We start from the raw sequence: 12,631 nt of genomic DNA, 5'->3' as shown, positions 1-12,631 counted from the left end.
GGGTTTTTTTGAATTTTGGTGTTCTCGGGTTTTGGGCCCATTAGTGTTTTGGCAGGATCACATAGTGGCTCAATTTTTTCCTTTTTTTTTTTTTTTTTTTTTTTTTTTTCAGTGATCTTACTGCATCTCAGAAACACTGAAATCCTGGAATACTTTGCTAGCTGTAAGGCAGTGGGGTGTCAATTGCTATAGGGAAGGGGACTTGTGTAGGAACAAGTGAGCTTATTCTAGCTGGCTTTGCCAGTGATGGATTGAAGTGTAAAGCTTTGAAGAGAAAAGAAAAAAGAAAAGCCAAGGGCTTAGATTCTACCAATGGTCAGCTTGGAGAGTCTGAACACAGCAAGCTTTTCTAAAAAGAGTTTTGTCTAATCTGGGTACTCAAATATTTCATTGTGGATTACTATTTAATGTTAAAGATTGTTGTAATAATTTGTATTTGTTGTAGTTTTACTATCTCATTTATTTTGTGGCTGTATGTCACAAGTGTTTGGGGGAGATTAGATCTGTTTTTCCAGTGTCTTCATGTCAGTGTAACAATTATCTATAAAAAGCCACTTAGAAAGAATAAATAAACCAGAAGTGGCCCAAGGGGAAAGAATCAAGAAACTCTTCCGACTTATAGAAGAAAAGACTTCCCAAATTTTTATTTTGAAGATTTTCTTTTTGTCTCATTGTGACAACATCATGGTTTTTTGAGACTGGAACTTTTAAGTGTTCAATGAGTGTTTTATATTTCAGCTACCACTTGAACTTTAGTTTTTCACAGGGTGATGTGACACGTGTAGCAAGGAAGTTATCACAAATGATAAGGAGCTGGAGAATCAGAGCTTTTGAGAGAGAATTTAAGAGAAATTAGTCTGGGAATGGCAGAGCGACAGCCCTTCACAGTTAGAATATGGGTCATATACCTGGTAGGCACTTGGTAAATGATAGTTTGAAACAAACTGCTGGTCTGGAATCAAGAGGCAGCATGGCCACAGTCAGCCCTTTCAAGGGTGTGTTGATAAGGAGACAAAAGTCTTCCTCAGTCTTGCCCTTGGTCTCACGTTGCTACACCGTCATGGGAGGGGGTTAGGTAAGACAGTGCAAGTAGTAAGTGACCCAATGAGTATAAGAAGTGAATTGGAGTAGCTGGAGAGGTTTTAACAGAGAAGACACTTCAAGTGCTAAGCTTTGTCAAAGTAAATGAACAAACAAAATTAAATAAAAATGAACGTGTAGATGTTGAGAATGGAGTCGTGGTTACCAGAAGTGAAGAGGCAGGGGGCGGAGGGTGAAGTGGGTAAAGGAGGCCAAGTGTATGGTGTTGGATGGAAACTAGATTTTTGGTGGTGAGCACACTATGGTACATACAGAAGTAGAAATATAATGTTGTAAAAGTGAAATGTACATAATGTTATAGACCAATGTTACCTCAATAAAAAAATAAAAATAAATAAATAAAGAGCTAGGCTTTGAGCTAGGCAGGTAAGATAAAAGAAGTTGGAGAATTGGAGGGAAAGCCTGATGTGTTGGGAGAGGGGAAGGACAGAAGCTGATGCTGGGAGCTGGACTTGACTAGGTCTATTTTTAGGATGATGAGGAGAGTCTTCTGCCCAACAGAGGCTGTAGAATAGTCCTGTGGGACCAGAAGGTCCTCAAAGGTTGGACGCGTAGGGTGGGGCCAGATCACAAAGGGCAGAGAGGGCTCTAACCACGGAGGGCTGGAGACGGTTTATACAGTTACAGATGTCATGCCAGCGGGCTTAAGGGAGGTTGGCAGGATGGACCGGAGGGGGCGGAACCTGGAGGCAGAGGTGCTCAGTAAGAGGGGCGGTTAAGTAACCCAAGCCTCTAGTGCTGCAGGTCTGGACTTGGGGCAGAGCAGTGAAAAGGGAGAGCGAAGGAAAGACGTGCCAAAGAAACTAACAAGGCATGGATATTAAGGTTTCTCCCAAATGAGCAAGAGGGTTTAGAAGGTCCTTTTCAGAGATATTCCATAACCTAGGCCTATACTAAGTCTTAGAACCTCTTTCAGGATATCCAGATGGGAATTTAAATAAAGAGAGGCAATAGAACCTAAATCACTTTATGATCCTTCCCTCGGGGACAAAGTCCAGCTTTGTCACAGAGCAGTCGATAGACAACATACAACACTACATTAGAGGGTAGAAAACCAAAACAGTATTGTGGATAATCATATACTACATTCATCTGCTCAGGTAAAAGTAACTTTTTTTTTCTACTTGGTTACTGAGTTGTTTTTACAGAATTGGCCTGTTTTGATAAAATGTGCACTGTCGATGTGGAACTTTTCAAAGAAATGAAATTGTAAACACAATGAACTTGAAGCACCATTTAAAATCTTTTCTATAATTAGATGGGATGGCGAGGAATAGGTCAATAAATACCTGATCCCTGTGGTTTGTGTCCTCTGTCCTGACAGGTTATCACCAATTCAGAATGTTGCCGACTGTGCAATTATTTGGCATCAGATGACAGTATAAGTGAAGAGCTGTGTTCATACTCTTAGGTTTATCAAAGTTTATATGATAATTTGCTTAAATTCTTAGCCAGAAAAAAGAGAGAGATAGTGAGTGTCCATCAAGGGGGAGTAAAAGGGATGACCCTGATCTAGGGGATATATTCCCAGGGCTGGAAAAAGACTAGAGGCAGAAGGAGTGACCAGGAGGGAGGGAAGGTAGAGTCAGCTAAGGAAAAGAGAGCAGGCATGATTGGAAAAAGGAAAAAAAAAAAAAAGATTCTCAAAATGAAGGAGAGAGAGAAGGTTCCAGATGGACCTTCCCAGATGGACAGCTGGGGATGAGTAGTCAGCCTGAGAGTTTCTACTGCAGAGGAATTGAGAAAGGCAAAGTGGTTAAGTTGAACGTGACCACAGAAATGTGTGAGCACAGATTCTTGCTTTTTTTCTCCCCTCGGGGCACTACGTGAAGTCGGTTTCTCTGTTAATGGGAATCCAAAAACTCTCAGGATCTTTTAGTTGATTCTTAGCCATGATTTTCCCTCGATTTTATAAGGTAATGGTATAGTCAGAAATGCAGCTCAAACCTGAGGTCTCAATCCTTCCGCAGTAAGTATTCCTATTCATAAAAATATTATACTCCTAGGTAAATGTTTCAACATTTACGGTCCTGAATCACAATGACTATATTCCTTTCAATTTAGTGAAACTAGTTTGTAAAGGAAAGTTTACGTTTTTATATTTTTAATAACCTTCCAGATGACTCATCGTCTGTGCGTGTGTATTTTTCTTTGTAGCTCCCACAAACACATACTCACTTATTTTTACAAATGGAAAAAGTCTTTGACGCAGGTGTGGTCAAGCCAAGTCTCCCTAATCCTTATATTATTGGTTGAAGAGTATGGTATTTTTCAGTAAACTAACATATGTGTGAGTTTAGGAAAGTTAACTTAAATTCCCTGGTCCCGGCTACTTCAGCTGAAAAGATAGAGATAATAACAGCACCAATCCCACAGGGCTGTTGTAAGGATTAGAGTGATCCTGGTACATAGTAATTATTGGATTGAAAAATGGTGGTTACTTAATATCTTATTGTTATTCTTATTAATTCTATGGTTTGCAATTGATTTTCTGAAAGAAACATAGTACTTTACATTGATCCTTGATAAATTTCACGTCAGTTTCAGTTCTTCTTTTTAGCTATTTTGTCTATTTTACCTGTTGCTTCTGACATCTGTGGCATTTAGCTTTGCATGGGCTGTGACGTGACAAACATCCCTTCTCTGCCCTAATCTAAGTGGCTAATAAACTGTTGAGCATGACAGAGCCCTGCTATGGGTGTCTGGGTCTCACGGCTAGGGCTCTCACTTGGAGATCCTATTTGACAGATGCTGGGACATGGTTTTTCTTCTCAGGTCTTGGAATCCTCAATTGGCATTTCCAGTTACTAGACTTTTCATGTTCAATTCTTCAGAAACAAATTTATCTTCTTTTCACCTTTCTGCCACTAGATCCCTCTCTGGTCCTCCCTGTTTCTGTCAATGGTGTCATCATCAACTCTAAGTCTGATGCATCCTTTCCTCTGTACCTCCACTCACCTAACACAACCTCTGGTCTTTCTTTCATGATGCTTCCATATATGCCCTTTTCTTTCCTTTTCTACCACACCATCCTGGTTAGGTCCTCATCATCCTGTGTCCCCCAGCTACAAAATGAGGAGTTTGGATCTGACAATTCTCAAAGTCCCTGTCAGCTCTGATGGTGTGTGATCCTTTAGCCATGAAGACCATGCTTGAAATGTTACATCCTCTAAGGCTACCATTTCATCCCATGACCCTCAGGAAATATTTCCTGATGGAATTATCAACTTGTTTGAGATAGTTTTCAAAATATTTTCAAACTCTTTTCTTACAAAGTTTTTGAAAACTGCCCAACTCAGAACACTGGGAACAGAGGATTCATCTAGACAGCATCCAGATGCATCATCTAGAAGGTAGCTATGATGTATTTAGAAGGACAAAGCAATTGGTACCCAAAAGGTCAGGATTCCGATTGCCAATTACGAGCTATGGGTTCTGATGAAATCACTCAACTTCTCTAAGCCTCAGTTTCCTCAACTGTCAAATAAAACTAGAGATGCCTTCCTCACAGGCTTGTTGTGAAGACATGGGCTAAAGTGCCCAGAATATTTGTCACATGGTCAGTAACAAGTAAATAAAAAGTAAACACAGGGCTTCCCCGGTGGCGCAGTGGTTGGGAGTCCGCCTGCCGATACGGGGGACGCGGGTTCGTGCCCCGGTCTGGGAGGATCCCACGTGCCGCGTGAGCCATGGCCGCTGGGCCTGCGCGTCCGGAGCCTGTGCCCCACGGTGGGAGAGGCCACAGCAGTGAGAGGCCCGCGTATCGCAAAACAAAAAAAAAAAAAAAAAAAAAAGTAAACACAACAATCAGTACTTTAACCCACCCTTCATGAGTGACCATTTGTTCTCTCTCTTCCTACTCACAGTAGAAGATCCAACCCCCTTTAACTGGAGGGCAAGCAGAGCAGGAAGCTGCCCAGGGGCTCACGGTGGGTGGATAGAGCACATCCTGAGTACAAGTGTGTCTCGGGCATCTCTCTTCTCATTCTTTTATAAGTTTAGATCAGAGGCCAGTGCTGAGGTGGGAGGGCAAGAGGAGGCACAGCATCTAATGGTAGAGATAAGATAGACTTCCCAGGAAATCTGGTTTCCTATTCTTCTCACACTGCCTACCTGCCTTATGTCAGCTGAGAACCTGCACAACTGGGCTATATTGTGTTGTACCAATGGATGCAATTCTCAGACAAGGTCTCTGTCTTCTCATGGGCAAGCTACATGGGAGCCACTTTAGAAATTTGCTTAGTGTTTGTGGATTTCAGGATCCTCACCTAGGAAAACTCAAGGCACTCTTTCTCATCCACTCTTGGCATGGGTCTGCCAGGAAAATGCTAAACCAGAGTCCACATATTCAAGGCACCCTCTCTTCTGGATCCAATAATCACCTGAACAATATGTGCTGTGGCTGAACAATTCCTCCCTCTTCGTGCAACCTGTCCCCAAAGTGGCTATGATACAATTAATTCGGTTTCCAAGAACTGAACCACAGTTACATTCTAGCCCTGCCTCCTACATCACTGCATGGGAGGAGATTGGGCTGGTACCAAATGCTTTAGGCACACATTTACAGTCTCTTGGTTTTCCCCCACAGATGATTAACCTCATCTGTTCTGTGGAGAATTTACTTGTTTGGTGCATTTTCAAAGGATCTTACTATTGCCCTCATGCAATGACGTGAAGGAATCTAGGCTTGTTAAAGAAAACATGAATAAGAAAAAAAAAAAAGAAATTAAATAATAGCTTGTTATAGAGATATTGAAACACTGGATGGCTTTCTTTGGCTTTTTAATAAACCCCATAGAAGTTATCTCCTTCTGCCCTCCCCCAAGACATAGCTGCATCATTTAGATCAGTGGTTCTCCACCAGGGACAATTTTGCCCTCCAGAGGACATTTGACTATCCCACTTGGGGAGGGGGTGCTGCTCGCACCTTGTAGGTAGATGCCGGGGTGCTGCTAAACACCCTGAACTGTGTAGAGCAATCCTTACAGCAAAGTATTATCTGGCCCAAAATGTCAATAGTGCTGCATTTGGGAAACTCTGATTCAGACCAAGTGGAATGAATTCTGTGTAGAACAAGAAGCACAGATTCACTTGTATGTGCTTATAGTGACAGTATGTATTTATAATACATATCTTTGCAATTGATGTGACCTCTGCTTGCTGGACTGATTTTCCTTTGTCTGGGATGACTTGGGTCAGGGGTTGCCAAGGGGAAAGTTCAGAAGTGCTTGAGCCTATATTTCAATGAGTTGTTTTTGAAAAAAGAATTTTTAGTGTCAAACAAAACTAGATTCCAGAACCTCCATGCACCACTGAAGCATAAGTTCTTCTCTCCTGGGTAGAGAAATGAGAGCAGGAAAAGATTTCCGGACATCAGGTCGCCTTAGAATAGTATGTTTCTACCTCTCTAAGTAGACTGGGCAACTTGAGTGGACACCACTAGAGTTAGGATAAAAAGTCAGTCAGACTCCGATTCTGTAGGTTAGTGGTCACAGGGGCTGCCGCTTCCTCCCCATCAGACACATTGTGTCTCTTGCTTTGTGATTTGGATCCATCAGGTCCCCTTAAATCTCACTGACCTGGGACCATTCTGCTTCTTTAAGGTGACCCTGCATCTCTCTATTTGCTCCCTTAGGTGTTGATGTCTAAGCTCTCAGAAACAGCTTTAGTTTCCTCATTCCACGTACCTGCTCAGCTTCCTAAGCCTCCAGAGACCAAGCACACAATTAGAGGTTAAGAGGATGGCACACCTGTTGCTCCAGAAATGGGCCCCCCGCTGCAGATTGGGTGGAATTCCAGCCCCCATCCAAGTCCTGCCTCCAGATCAAGGGAGCCGTGAACCCTGAAGCGTGCTCCAGCTAACTGTCCGCTAGGTCCCACTGACCTCAAGCTTCCCCAGCACGCTGTAGCCAAGCAGCTTTTGTGCCGGGCTCTGATGTTGGAGCACAGGTCCCCTGGTCTGCGGTGGAAACCCTCCCTCAGAGAAGCACACCTCCTGCTGCGGGCTGAGCCTCTTGCTGGCTCACGTGCTCCCATTCTAACAGCTCTGCGTCCCTCAGTGGGCAAGCTTGTCTTCCTTCCCACGCCTGTACCTCGCTCCACAGCTGAGGACTGTCTGCTCCCAACAGCTCCCTCCAGCTCCTCCTTGTTTGACCCGCCTTCTCCTACCTGTCCTGTCTCACCTCCCTTCCGAAAGGTCATCCATCAGCAGCTATATCTGCAGGCTGATTTTCCACTTAGGTGTTTTCACAACCCTCTTACAGCATCATGGTCTAGGCCCCCAAACAGGCCGCAGTCCCTCAGTCCAGCATGGCTTGTTTCAATGCTCATTTCCACAGCAAGGCACGGAAGCCAGCTTAAGGGATGTATTGCATGTCCTTGATGAGCGGTGCTTCCCTGTTGGCCACTTTCCCGAAAAAGGAGCTCGTTATCCCAGGGGCGTCTCTGCCTCCCTCAGGCTAGCTGGGGGCCCCAGATCTCCTCCAGATTTCAACCCTCCCCACGGTGTAGGGGATACACAACAGAGGCCTCTGAGTTTCCTGGGCCTGTGCTGTGCAGTCTCACAGGGCCTCATGCTTGGTTTAATGTCTGCTGTTGCAGTCTTAAGAGTCTCAAACATTTTGAACTAGTAGCCCCTGCATTTTCATTTTACACTGGGCCCCAGAAATTAGGTAGCCAGTGCTGACCACGAGTTCCGTGAACCCCCTCAGCTGAGCCAGCTCCCCCTGCAATGTGTCAGGACACAAACGTCAGTGGAGAAAGCTCCTCCTTTCCCCTCCCCAGCCCCCAAATCAGAAAGGTTTACTGGGCAAGTAAGATGGAGCGGACGTCTCTCTAGTCCCTCAGGTAAGAGGCCCAGAGAGGTGAAGTCACTTATCCAAGCTCACACCAGAAGGGCCTAGTCTAGAACTACACCTCCATGTTTGCCTAGGAGGAGGGAGGAACAGCAGGCCACGCCTTCCTTTTTTTTTTTTTTTTTAGAAAGGTTTACTGGGCAAGTAAGATGGAGCGGACGTCTCTCTAGTCCCTCAGGTAAGAGGCCCAGAGAGGTGAAGTCACTTATCCAAGCTCACACCAGAAGGGCCTAGTCTAGAACTACACCTCCATGTTTGCCTAGGAGGAGGGAGGAACAGCAGGCCACGCTCCTTTTTTTTTTTTTTTTTTTTCCTGTGTTATTTACTGGCCAGTAAAACATTCTGGCTTAGTCTGTGTTCTATATTTTTCCTAGACTTATTTTTTTCTTTAACTAAAAAGCAGCTAATTTACTAGTCAGAAACCCCGGTGAGGCCCTACAGAATATTACTGTCAGTATTTCATGCTATTACATGTTTCCAGGTCCAAACTTGAATTTCACACTGACTCAGTCATGTTTGGTACCCTACTGAGACTATATATTTTTCAAAGAATGCTCCCACAATTGTTCATGGAATCTGAGAGTGAGTTATAATTAAAAAGAGCAGAGTTGGTCTTATGTGTAGACTAAGCATAAAGGACCATGTTGTATAATTTAAGAAATGCCCCAGAAAGGTGTGTTTTGCTGAACTTTGGAATCAGGCAGACCTAGGTTTGAATACTTGCTCTCTACTCCCTTGCTCTTGGTCTTTGAGAAGGTTACTTAATCCTTTTTAGCCTCAGCTTTTCACCTGGGAAATGGGAATAATAATATATAATATAATAGGGGTGTTGTAACAGTAAACATATTAAAGAGAGAGTAAAAGTTCAGTCAATGTCCCCTCCCCACAAATCCCTCCTGGCCTGGGCTCTCCTGTTGCCCCAGTTGTGTCATTAGAGAGACATCCTCCTGGGATAAGGCGTGTCTCAGAGTCCTGGTTCAAACTTAAACATCACTATGTGTAATAGGTTAAGGCATTAAGCCCTTAGCTGTCACTAACACCCAAGTGGGAATCTAACAGCTCAGACCGTGGGGACAGAGAACTGTGCTCTTCTGTCTCCCGCACAGAGGTGGCTCAACCTCTGGTTGTTAGTTGAAAGAAGGGGACATTGTTCAGGAAAGTGGTGATAAGAAGGAGGGAAAGGTCAGAGGAGGGAGACCACACCTAAGTAAAGGGAGTTCCCAGCGGGGAGGCTGTGACTGAGGTTGCTTGGACCAGAGGATTAGAGAGTTGAGCGCAAAGGTAGAAAGAAATGCCCTCCCCCATTGACTGTGTTGTTGCTGTTTACTTTACAACTTTACTTGGTTCAAAGTGCAAAACACTGTAGAGTAAAGGGTACATTTGAAGCATGTTTGGCATATTAATGACCATACCTAATCCTGGACAGGAAGGAAACAGTCATTTTAGTGCAAATAACTACAGTAGAATCAAATACAAACATGAGAAATATACTTTCAAAAAGGAAAATGGCGAATGTAATACCACATCCCTGGAAAACTGGACCCTCTACATATATGTAACGATTTTGCCTTTTGAATTGTCTTTACAGCCTGTTCAGGGTCAAAGTCTGCTTTTTACAACTGAAAACCTTTTGATTTCATGTCATCACCACATTTACAGATTATCACAGTTGCCCAACCAATCCCAGATGACTGGTCAAATTCACCTGATGATTGCTGAAAACAACTCTTAACATGACTAAAACAAAAGTTATTCATGTGCCTCAAAAGTAAATTGGGAAAAAAAATCTGCTTTAAAATTGCTAATGACCACTTGGGGTGATGAACTGTTCTGCAACTAGTTAGTGGTGGTGATTGCACAGCACTGTGAATTTACTAAATGCCACTGAGTCGAACACTTTGAAATGGTGGAATGATGAATTTTTGATAATGAAATTATTTTCCATACTTACCATAAAATATTATGAGGATCCATGATCATATTTTTGTTTGACCAATTAGATACTGCATCAAAGCTTTTTTTTAAAAAAAAATGTATTAACTGGGGAATTCCCTGGTGGTCCAGTGTTTAGGACTCAGGGCTTTCTCTACTGTGCGCCAGGGTTAGATCCCTGGTCGGAGAACTTGCGAGCCGCGCGGTGCGCCCCAAAAAATAAAAAATGTATTATCAATAAATATTTCTGGATGGTAAACATTTAAGAATGTCAATGCTTCCTTCCACTTCAATCCCTACATGTGATATTCCCCAATATCTTTTTTACACTAAGATCCCAAAGAAATGAGCTTGAGTCAAATTTTTTCAATGTATTGGCAATACCATTCTACAAAATCTCTCTTTACTCCCTGAAAATATCTTTGCTTTTAGCTATAGAAATGAATGCCCAGACAAGTGGGTGTACCATGTAGACACAGCCAAGGCTCATTTTTTTTCCACATTAAGGCTAATTTTTTAAAGAACACGCTCAAATTCTTAAAACATATTCCTTCTCTAGAATTACATAGGATTATATTTTCAGAATTTTATGAAAATGATTAGAGTTATTTATCCTTGAGTCTTACAAATTTGAGAATCATCAGTTTCACACAATAATTTTCATGCTGTTAGAGGAAAAAGTGTAAACATCACAAAATTCCTGCTACCAGCACCTAGTTAGAACAAGAAGCAAATCAGAGCCCAGGGACTTCCTTGGTGGCGCAGTGGATAAGAATCCACCTGCCAGTGCAGGGGACATGAGCTCGAGCCCTGGTCCGGGAAGATCCCACATGCCGCGGAGCAACTAAGCCCGTGCACCACAACTACTGAGCCTGCGCTCTAGAACCCATGAGCGACAACTACTGAGCCTGCGCACCACAACTACTGAAGCCCGCTTGCCTAGAGCCTGTGCTCCGCAACAAAAGAAGCCACCGCAATGAGAAACCCACACACCGCAGCGAAGAGTAGGCCCCGCTCTCCGCAACTAGAGAAAGCCCGCGTGCGGCAACGAAGACCCAAAGCAGCCAAAAATAAAGAAATTTATTTTAAAAAAATAGGTTAAAAAAAAGAATCAGAGCCCAGTACAGGATTAAATAACAGGACCTCTGGGGGCTCTTCCAAACCCATGAGCCTCCCTGAACGTTTTTGCTTTTCACAACATGTTTTAGGAAGAAGCTTCCCTCTATCCCAGCCCCTCCCTCCTGTGTGGGTGAGTGACAGCAAAAGCACCAGCAAGAGGAAGGAAAGTGCTGCATCCCTACAGACCCCTGAAATCAGGGCGGGGGAGAGCCTGACAATTTCTGCTGTCACATCAAGGGGCAAATATTCTAAGAACTTTTTACAGCTAGTATAACCTAGTTTCCTGATATCTCATCAGTGTCAGGGTGGTGTGGCCCAAGTCTCATTGCCTCTGATAGGGTAGAGTGTGCCAGGAGTTTTTTGGAAAGGAATTAGGGTATTAGTAGGATCATCTTTGGTCCTGGTTATGCGAAGTCAGCCCAATTTCGGTCTGCTTATAACTGAGATCAGCAGTCTAGATATGCCAAAGACTACCACAAAATATTTGCAGATCTCAGTGGGAAAAAAAGAAGGAAATGGTGGAGCGTCTGCAGAAACTTGAAAATTAATTTCTCTGGTTAATAGGTGGTTAGTAAGACAACCCAGGCCGCGAGATGCTCACGTGCAAGGTGCACACATGCCCCTGCTTCAGGACTCTTAGGTGGCCTTTCTGACTAGGGTGATAAGAAGGGCACACGGGGATAGTTACCCAGGTCTCCTTGCAGCTGAGCTCAGCCACTCTGCTTGTGAGACTGTTCCGGACCCAGAGAGCCCCTGCCACATTCCTTCCTGCCGCCTGTGTGCACTGCCCTCTCTTTCCGCCTTTTCCTGCCATCTGTCCCTTCCTCTTTTTTTCTCTGCCCCTCCCTAAAGACTGAAACAGGCCCCTAAGAGACCATGCAACCACCTAGCAACAAGTCTGACCTTGGGGACTAGTGGCAGGGCAGTGGGGGACACATGTGTCCCCGGTAAAAACCACTTGGCTGGTAGAGGGATTGGATGACTTCTCCAGGGACAGAGAGGAAGGTGTCCAACGAGGCACGTGGTGAAGCTGGTCATCCACCCTGGTGAGGGGCCCAAGCTGAGACAAGTCAGCACATGTCATCCAGGGGTGGTTGAGAGCATGGGTTCTGGAGTCAGATGGCCCGATTTTGAATTCCAGCTCTGTTGTTTATTACATGTAGGACCTGGGGCAAATTACTTCTCTGGGCAATTATTTTCTCACTATAAAAATTAGGATAATCACAACAATGTGAATATACAATGTGTATGTGAATATACTGCTGACTGTACACTTAAAATTGGTTATGATCATAAATTTATTGTTATGTGGTTATTTTTTGATCATACTTTTTAAAATGGAGATAATAATAAGACCTACCTCACACGGTTGTGAGGGTTAAATGGGATAAGCACGCCAAGTGCCTGGCACATAACACATGCTCAGTGAGTGCTGGCGTTCACTGTTGTCACCATTGATTATCCAACTGACCACTAGCCTGGCTCACTGGACTTGGACTGTAACCATGGCTCTGGGCTATGGTATGAGAAGTTGGAAGGCACATCCCTGCCATGGAAAAGCTGCTCCTCTAGAAGGAGACTCGGACCATGTGTGGAAAGGGAAGGAGCAGGGTGTGAGGGAAAGA

General features: G+C 43.9%; 1 protein-coding gene across 5 annotated transcripts in view; it reads left to right on the top strand.

Moving 5' to 3' along the window:
- Positions 1-12,631, top strand: part of BLNK (B cell linker) — an 80,167-nt gene that overhangs the window by 522 nt on the left and 67,014 nt on the right. The window lies entirely within an intron of this gene.

Source organism: Lipotes vexillifer, unplaced genomic scaffold (genome assembly GCF_000442215.2).
Source record: "Lipotes vexillifer unplaced genomic scaffold, Lipotes_vexillifer_v1.1 scaffold184, whole genome shotgun sequence".
Classification (NCBI taxonomy): Eukaryota; Metazoa; Chordata; class Mammalia; order Artiodactyla; family Lipotidae; genus Lipotes; species Lipotes vexillifer.
The sequence above is the reverse complement of the archived record's forward strand: the minus strand, read 5'-3'. Positions and strand labels throughout refer to the sequence as shown.